Source organism: Argentina silus, assembly GCF_951799395.1.
Source record: "Argentina silus genome assembly, chromosome: 1".
In the NCBI taxonomy this organism is placed as follows: Eukaryota; Metazoa; Chordata; class Actinopteri; order Argentiniformes; family Argentinidae; genus Argentina; species Argentina silus.
In genome coordinates this window covers 35,726,287-35,733,402 of record NC_139655.1, presented here as the reverse complement: position 1 = coordinate 35,733,402, position 7,116 = coordinate 35,726,287, and positions in this window count along the sequence as shown.

Sequence of the window (7,116 nt, the reverse complement as noted above, 5' to 3'; positions counted from 1 at the left end):
TAATTAGTGGGCTTGCTTCAGGAAGTCCAGCAATCGTTCTTGCTCAGAATTATGAGTGGACTTGCTTCAGCCGAGGCTTTTCGTAGTGTTGGTCAGAGGGGGTAAAGGGGTAAAGCCTCCATTATTGCCCCTATCTCAATGGAGCCCCTTGGTGGCCGAGTCATGACTAAGGTTCAGAGATTCACTGAATAGCAGACAAAGAATTGGGTTAGGGTTAGGGTACCATAACCCAAGTATTGGTATTCTAGATAATAAACAATCCTCTCTTATCAACTTAGCAGTTCTATAAAAATGTACAACTTCACAATGTTGACAATCCATTTTATATATTATATTATAATATATTGCTGTGGTGGGGGTGAGGGCTCATATCACTCCTCTTTGTGGAGGCCAGTGGAACAGGTATGGATCCTCCCAAGGCGCCTCCCAATTCTTTTTTTTTTTTTTTCTTCTTCTTCTTCTTCTTCTACTTCTTCTTCTACTTCTTCTTCTTCTTGAAGAAGCTGTTCTACCTCCAGCTTGGTGTCTTCAGAGGCCTGGCTGTCAAGGAAAGCCACCTGTGGCTGAATCTCTCCAATTGGGGTGGAGGCCTCAGCAGTGGTGTCTACTGATGTGACATTGCCACTGGTCTCCTCAATGGACTGTAAACAGACAGAGTAAAGCATCATTTAATAACACACATCCTGTAGCTGTCTAATAGAGCGCACCAAACATACAACAGGAATAACACAAGACTTATGTGCATTAGTTCAGACAGGGCACTCTAAGTTGAACAGCACAGCTGTCCGTCAGGTGACAGGATGATCACACACATGCAAAAACACCATCACATGTTCAGGGGCTTCACATGTTCAGAGGCTTAAAGCAGCCAAGTTTTACCCTCCCCCATAGCATCAACAGTGTGTTGATTGTACTGGCTATGAGAGTAAGTTTTGGTTTTCACAAACCAAACCTCCACCTGCTCGTTCGCTCTGTATGTAGCCTACCTACCTCACTGAACTGTCCAAAACAACGATGCATACGTAATACAAACAATTGATTACAGATCAAAACACATTACAGATCAAATATAATACACTAGATTTAAACAAAATCAAACAGAGCATTTCAGATGGCTCTTATTTCTTATCACAGTGGCCAGGCGTGGTCCAGGGGTTTTAGCAGGGCCCACACATATGTGTGTGTGAGCTGAAGCCCCACCAGACACTTGAGGTAACTACCCATGACTCCTTGCACAATCGTTGTCTGAAGGCTTTGACCAGAGGCTGTAATCTGGTCCAGCTCAGACAGGATGTTCTGGACAAGACCGGAGACTTGGGAGTGGTGGAGAAGGCTATGCCCGACCTCCTCCACTGCTTCGATCAAGGGAAAAAGTAGAGGATGTCTACCTCGCCCCTGTTGGCCTCGACCCCTGGGCCCAGGTGGACGATGGTCTCCTTGAGGATCTGATACACCACCCTGTTCAGACCCTCAAGGTGGTCAGGGAACTTCACAAGGTAGGAGGAGGTCATCTTCTTATACGCCATCTCGCTCACCGCGTCCTGGACAACTGCTGAAGGGGGCACCATCAAAGCTTAGGAGGCTGAAGGTCTCTGATGCATCCTCAAACTTGTTAAAGACAGTCCTCACCATGTCCTGTGGCACATCCTTGCTAAGGGCAGTGAGACGTACCATCGAGACGTCCCGATACTGGCTCAGGTACTTGGCCGCAGCTCAGGCTACCAGCCCACAGATCTTCTCAGCAGCAGCACGCTTTCTGGCCTCCATTTTGACCCTATCATACTGCCTTTCCCCCATTGGCCCTAGCCCGTCCTCTAGGAGGTGTTTAAGCGATGACCTCACCACCTCTGGGATGAGGTCATCCTTGGCAGAGCTGAGGAAGGTCATAGTTATATATAGCTCCTCCCTCTTCACTGGGTAAACCGGGCCTCTCTTCCCATGCCTCTTGTCCTTCTTGGGCCCAGCCAAGATAGAAGTTGGCAACACAATGGGATAACAGAGAAGACAGGGAGGAGGATCTTGCTAGCAGTCGTCTCTGCAGCCAGGCGGAGCTTCTCCAAGAACAGCTGCAGTCCCTCAGTAGTTATCTTCATAGGAAAGAGAGAGAGAAACAACTCAACCAAGGTTGCTCTGGTGTTCTTAGAGAAGACAACAGGTTGTTGTCATACTATACATACTGTTCTGTAGAACTGCATTGAGAGGCTTTCCCAGTGTTGTGCTAGACCAAAGTATTTACAATGCCCTCCTGTACTGCAGCCATCTTCAGTTGTTGTTTGTTTTGAGGTATTTTTGCCTAACATCTCATCATCAGGAAATCAAATGCATGTTCAATTGGATTTAAATATGAAGATTCAAGAACATTACCATTTTTGGCCCTGAAAACCTCCATCTTCTCCAGAAGGAGGAGCCTCTTTGCATTCCAGGCCTGTAAAACATCATTATTTCAGTTTCAATATTTAAATAGCAGGAGAGATGAGACACTGGTCCATCATTTAATTAATTTGAATATAGACAGACATGCCATTGTAAATGTTACTGCTTACCCTACAACATTAAACTCACTACCATTTCAGTGAATATGTATGTAGGCCTACTATGCTCTAATCCGTACCACTTCAGCTAGATAGAGCTCTCTAAACTGAAGTCATGACATTTGTATGTGTCAGATATATCTTTCTCTCTCCCTCTGTCACTCTCCACTTCTACTATCTACAAATCACCATATGCATGATATATGATTAGCTTAACACATCTAGTTTGTAACTTGTGAATTGTACTATCTAAGATTGACGAGTACAGTGTAGCAAGCAGTTATCTATGTATCTATTTCTGAGCACCAAAGCTCAACTGACTCTTCCAGGAAGATACTCCCAGCCATCAGCCAGTCCTTCATCTGGTGCAGGGAAATGTTGGATGGGACTTCCTTCTGGTTCTTCATGAAGAGACTCAAGAAGAGTCTCATGAGCTATTTTAGGTTGGCCAGAAGCTGTCCATCAACAACACTGCATACAGTTGTCAATTTCTCTCTCTCTCTCTCTCTCTCTCTCACACACACACACACACACACACACACACACACACACACACACACACACACACACACACACACACACACACACACACCATGACCCATCCTAAAAAAGAACTCTACTGTGGGTGCTAGTATGTATACACTAAAGAAATCACTATTGCACAAGGTTTTAGCTATCAGTTTGGTGTCGAATACTGACTGACTGAACCAAAGTTCTGTCTCTCAGGGTCTGTATGACACACTCATTATTACGTGCGATATACTGTAAGCCTATACGCAAATTCAGAGCCATGGAAAATCTATTCAATCAATTCAGTTAACAACATTATCAACTTGGCTGGTGGTGTAAAACTAGGGCCAACTTGGCTGGTGGTGTAAAATGGGCTGTAGGAGATCAATGTGATAAACATAAATAAATAAAAAATTATACTTGATAATACATGCATTCAAGTATTTTTAGAATACTGACATTGTATCATGATGAGCAATATCAAACTGAATGATATTTAATCTAGCTTCTCCTATGCAGCATCTGGATATCTTAACATAGTAAAGGGTGTATCATCAACAAAGCAGAGCTGCAGAATTATGTCTCTCAGTTGGAACGCAATGATAAAGGGCCCAAAGCATATTTTCAAGCTGATGTTTACTGCTCACAATTTTTAAATAGACAATGCCAATGCTGTGTGTGTGAGAGGGAACTTAGTGTGTAGAAGAATGATGTGTGTGTGTGTGTATGTGTGCGTGCGTGTGTGTGCTTGCGTGCGTGCGTGTGTGATGATGCAGAGACTGTAATCTGATTGGCTGCCACAGGACTCACACAGTTTATTTATCTCTCTCATATCTCATCTACAGTATGTACATGTACAGTGCCTTCCATAAGTATTGGAAAGAGGAAGCATATACTTCCCATATATTGTCCAAATAGAGTACTCTTGCTTAGTATTTGGTTGACAATCCTTTGAATGCAATAACTGCCTGAAGTCTGCAACTCATTGACCCCACCAGACACTGGGTATCTTCTCTGGTGATGCTCTGCCAGGCCTGTACTGCAGCCATCTTCAGTTGTTGTTCGTCTTGAGGTCTTTTTGTCTAAAATCTTATCATTAGGAAATGAAATGCATGTTCAATTGCATTTAAATCTGAAGATTGACTTGCCATCCAAGAACTTTCCGCCTTGTGGCCCTGAAAAACTCCCTAGTTCCTATGGCAGTATGTTTGGGGTCATTGTCTTTCTGTATGATTAAGCGCCGTCCAATGGATTTGCTTGGTGTCTCGTCCTGTTTCTTAGTTTATGTTTGTCTTTGTTTCATGTTATTCATGTTTCCTGTTTTGTGTTCCTCACCTTGTCTCTCGTTTCAGACACTTCACCACCTGCCCATGTGTGTTTCCCACCTGTGTGATTGTCTACCCCGCCCTGATTAGCTTCATCTGTTTCTCATCATCCTTCCCTGTGTATTTAGTCTGTGTGTTCCCCTGTCTCTGTGCCAGTTCGACTTTGTACCTTTGTGTCATACGTCCCAGCATTTTCTTGTGATAAGTATTCCTGTTTTTTTGATCTCCGAGTGTGTTTTTGACTTTGCCTTTTTGCCTTCTCCTTGTCGGATTATCTGCCTGCCTTTTTTAACTTCCTACCTGTGTACCGAACCCTGCTTTGCCTACCCCCTTCCTGGATTATCTGCCTACCTGTTGACTGCCTACCTGTGTACCGTACCTTTATTTAAATTAAAGACTATTCTATTTACAGGAGAGAAAGGCACAGGGGGGTAGTGGGGATGAAGAGGTCTTTAGGAGGGACAGTTAAGATGTAACCTGAAGAGATGGGTCTTCAATCTACGGCGGAAGACAGGTAGTGACTCTACAGTCATGACAGGAGGGGGAAGCTCATTCCACCAGCGGGTCACCCGGACAGTGAAAACCTGTGACCGAGTAGCAAGGCTGCTGTATCCACGTAGAGGCGGCGGTGCCAGGCAGCCATCCGAAGTGGAAGAGCGAAGTGACCGGGCAGGGGTTTGGGGGCTGACCATTGCTTGCAAGTACGGAGGAGCTGTTCCCTTTGCCGCCTGGTAGGCAAGCACCAGGGTCTTGAATCTGATGCAAGCTGCTACTGGGAGCCAGTGAAGGGTGCGAAGGAGGAGGGTGACATGGGAGAATGTGGGGAGACTGAACACCAGACGGGCGGCAGCATTCTGGATGAGCTGCAGAGGCCTGATGGCAGAGGCAGGTAGCCCGGCAAAGAGTGTGTTGCAGTAGTCGAGGCGAGAGATCACAAGTGTTTGGACCAAAAGTTGTGCTGCTTCTCTGGTGAGGAATGGACATATCCTTCTGATGTAGAGGAAGAATCTACAGGAGCGTGCTGTCACTGTGATGTTCGCCACATAGGATAAGTGGTTGTCAAGGATCACCCCAAGATTCTTGGCTGTCTGGGAGGAGGTCACAGAAGAGATCTCTACTGTGATGGAGAAGTCTTGGAGAGGGCAGGCTTTCCACGGGAGGAAGAGCAGCTCAGTCTTGTTAAGGTTGAGCTTGAGGTGGTGGGCTGACATCCAAAATGTCTGCGCTGAAATGTCTGCAAGACACGCAGAGACATGTGTTGCCACCTGTGAGTCAAAAGGGGGGAAAGAGAGAAAGAATTGAGTGTCGTCTGTGTAGCAGTGGTAGGAGAAACCGTGTGAGGAAATTACAGAGCCAAGAGATTTGGTATAGAGGGAGAACAGTAAGGACCCTAGGACAGAGCCCTGGGGGACCCCAGTGGTGAGGGCTCATGGAGAGGACAGCGATCGGCCAGGTAGGAAACAAACCAGGAGAGTGCAGAGCCAGAGATGCCCAGTTCTGAGAGGGTGGAGAGAAGGATTGGATGATTTACTATATTGAATGCAGCAGACCGGTCCAGAAGAATGAGAACAGAGGAGAGGGAGGAAGCTCGAGCAGAGAGGAGGGCCTCCATGACAGCAAGGAGAGCAGTCTCAGTTGAGTGGAGGGCCTCCGTGACAGCAAGGAGAGCAGTCTCAGTAGAGTGGAGGGCCTCCGTGACAGCAAGGAGAGCAGTCTCAGTAGAGTGCCCAGGCTTAAAGCCGGATTGGTGAGGATTCAAGGAGGTTGTTCTGAAGGAGGTAGTGAGACAGTTGGTTAGAGAGACTCCAAAGGCAAATGCAAAGCCTAGAATCAATACTAGACATTGACAGCTCTCTTATGTCTGCACAAATGATGTAACGGAACACACCTGACTAACCAGAAACACCTGTCCAATTGCCAATACTTTTAGACTATGTATATAAAGGATTGTGATTTCTAAATGGTGAAACCAATCTGAAAAATTATAACATTGAATTAAAGCTGAGAATCTCTACTTTCATAATAATAACTTGATTTCAAATCCAAACTGTTGGAGTATAAAGCGAAAAGAAGACAAAATACTTCCTCTTTCCAATACTTATGGAGGGCACTGTACTGTATGTGGTGCCATGGTGCATGATGTGTGGAACTCCCATTTTCTCCCTTGAAGTTATGCTGCCACCTGGTGATATTTTATGGTACTGCAACTTTAGAGGTTGGAATGATCGTCTTTCTACTGCAGCTCCTCAGAATTTACCCGGAAAAAAAGGCCTGATCAAGTTAACTTACATTACGCACAGTCTTTCATATCAAAGGTGGCCGGGTTCGCATATAAAGCTCATATTTGTTGAGTTAAGTTGAGTGATTATTTGATTAGTGTGAATGTATACATTTTAATTGCTTTATTTAATATAATTATAAATAAATAATTGAAAATATATAATAATATTTTTCTAATATTTTCTAATATAAGGCAAGAAATTACACACAATATTATTGAGTAAATGTAATTTCCTGTTTTTGAATAAACTTGAATAAATTGTAGTAAGTCCAGGGGAATCAAAATAACCGTAAAAATTGTTGGTTTGCTGATAATATGAATATACTAGGCCAAATAGTCAATCACAGAGTGCCATACAAAAAGCCAAATCCTCTTTAAAAGGACACGTTTTAGTTATTTAGGTTATTTAGCTGCTGATGTTATGCACTTGGACATATGCGAACACACACACACACACACACACACACAC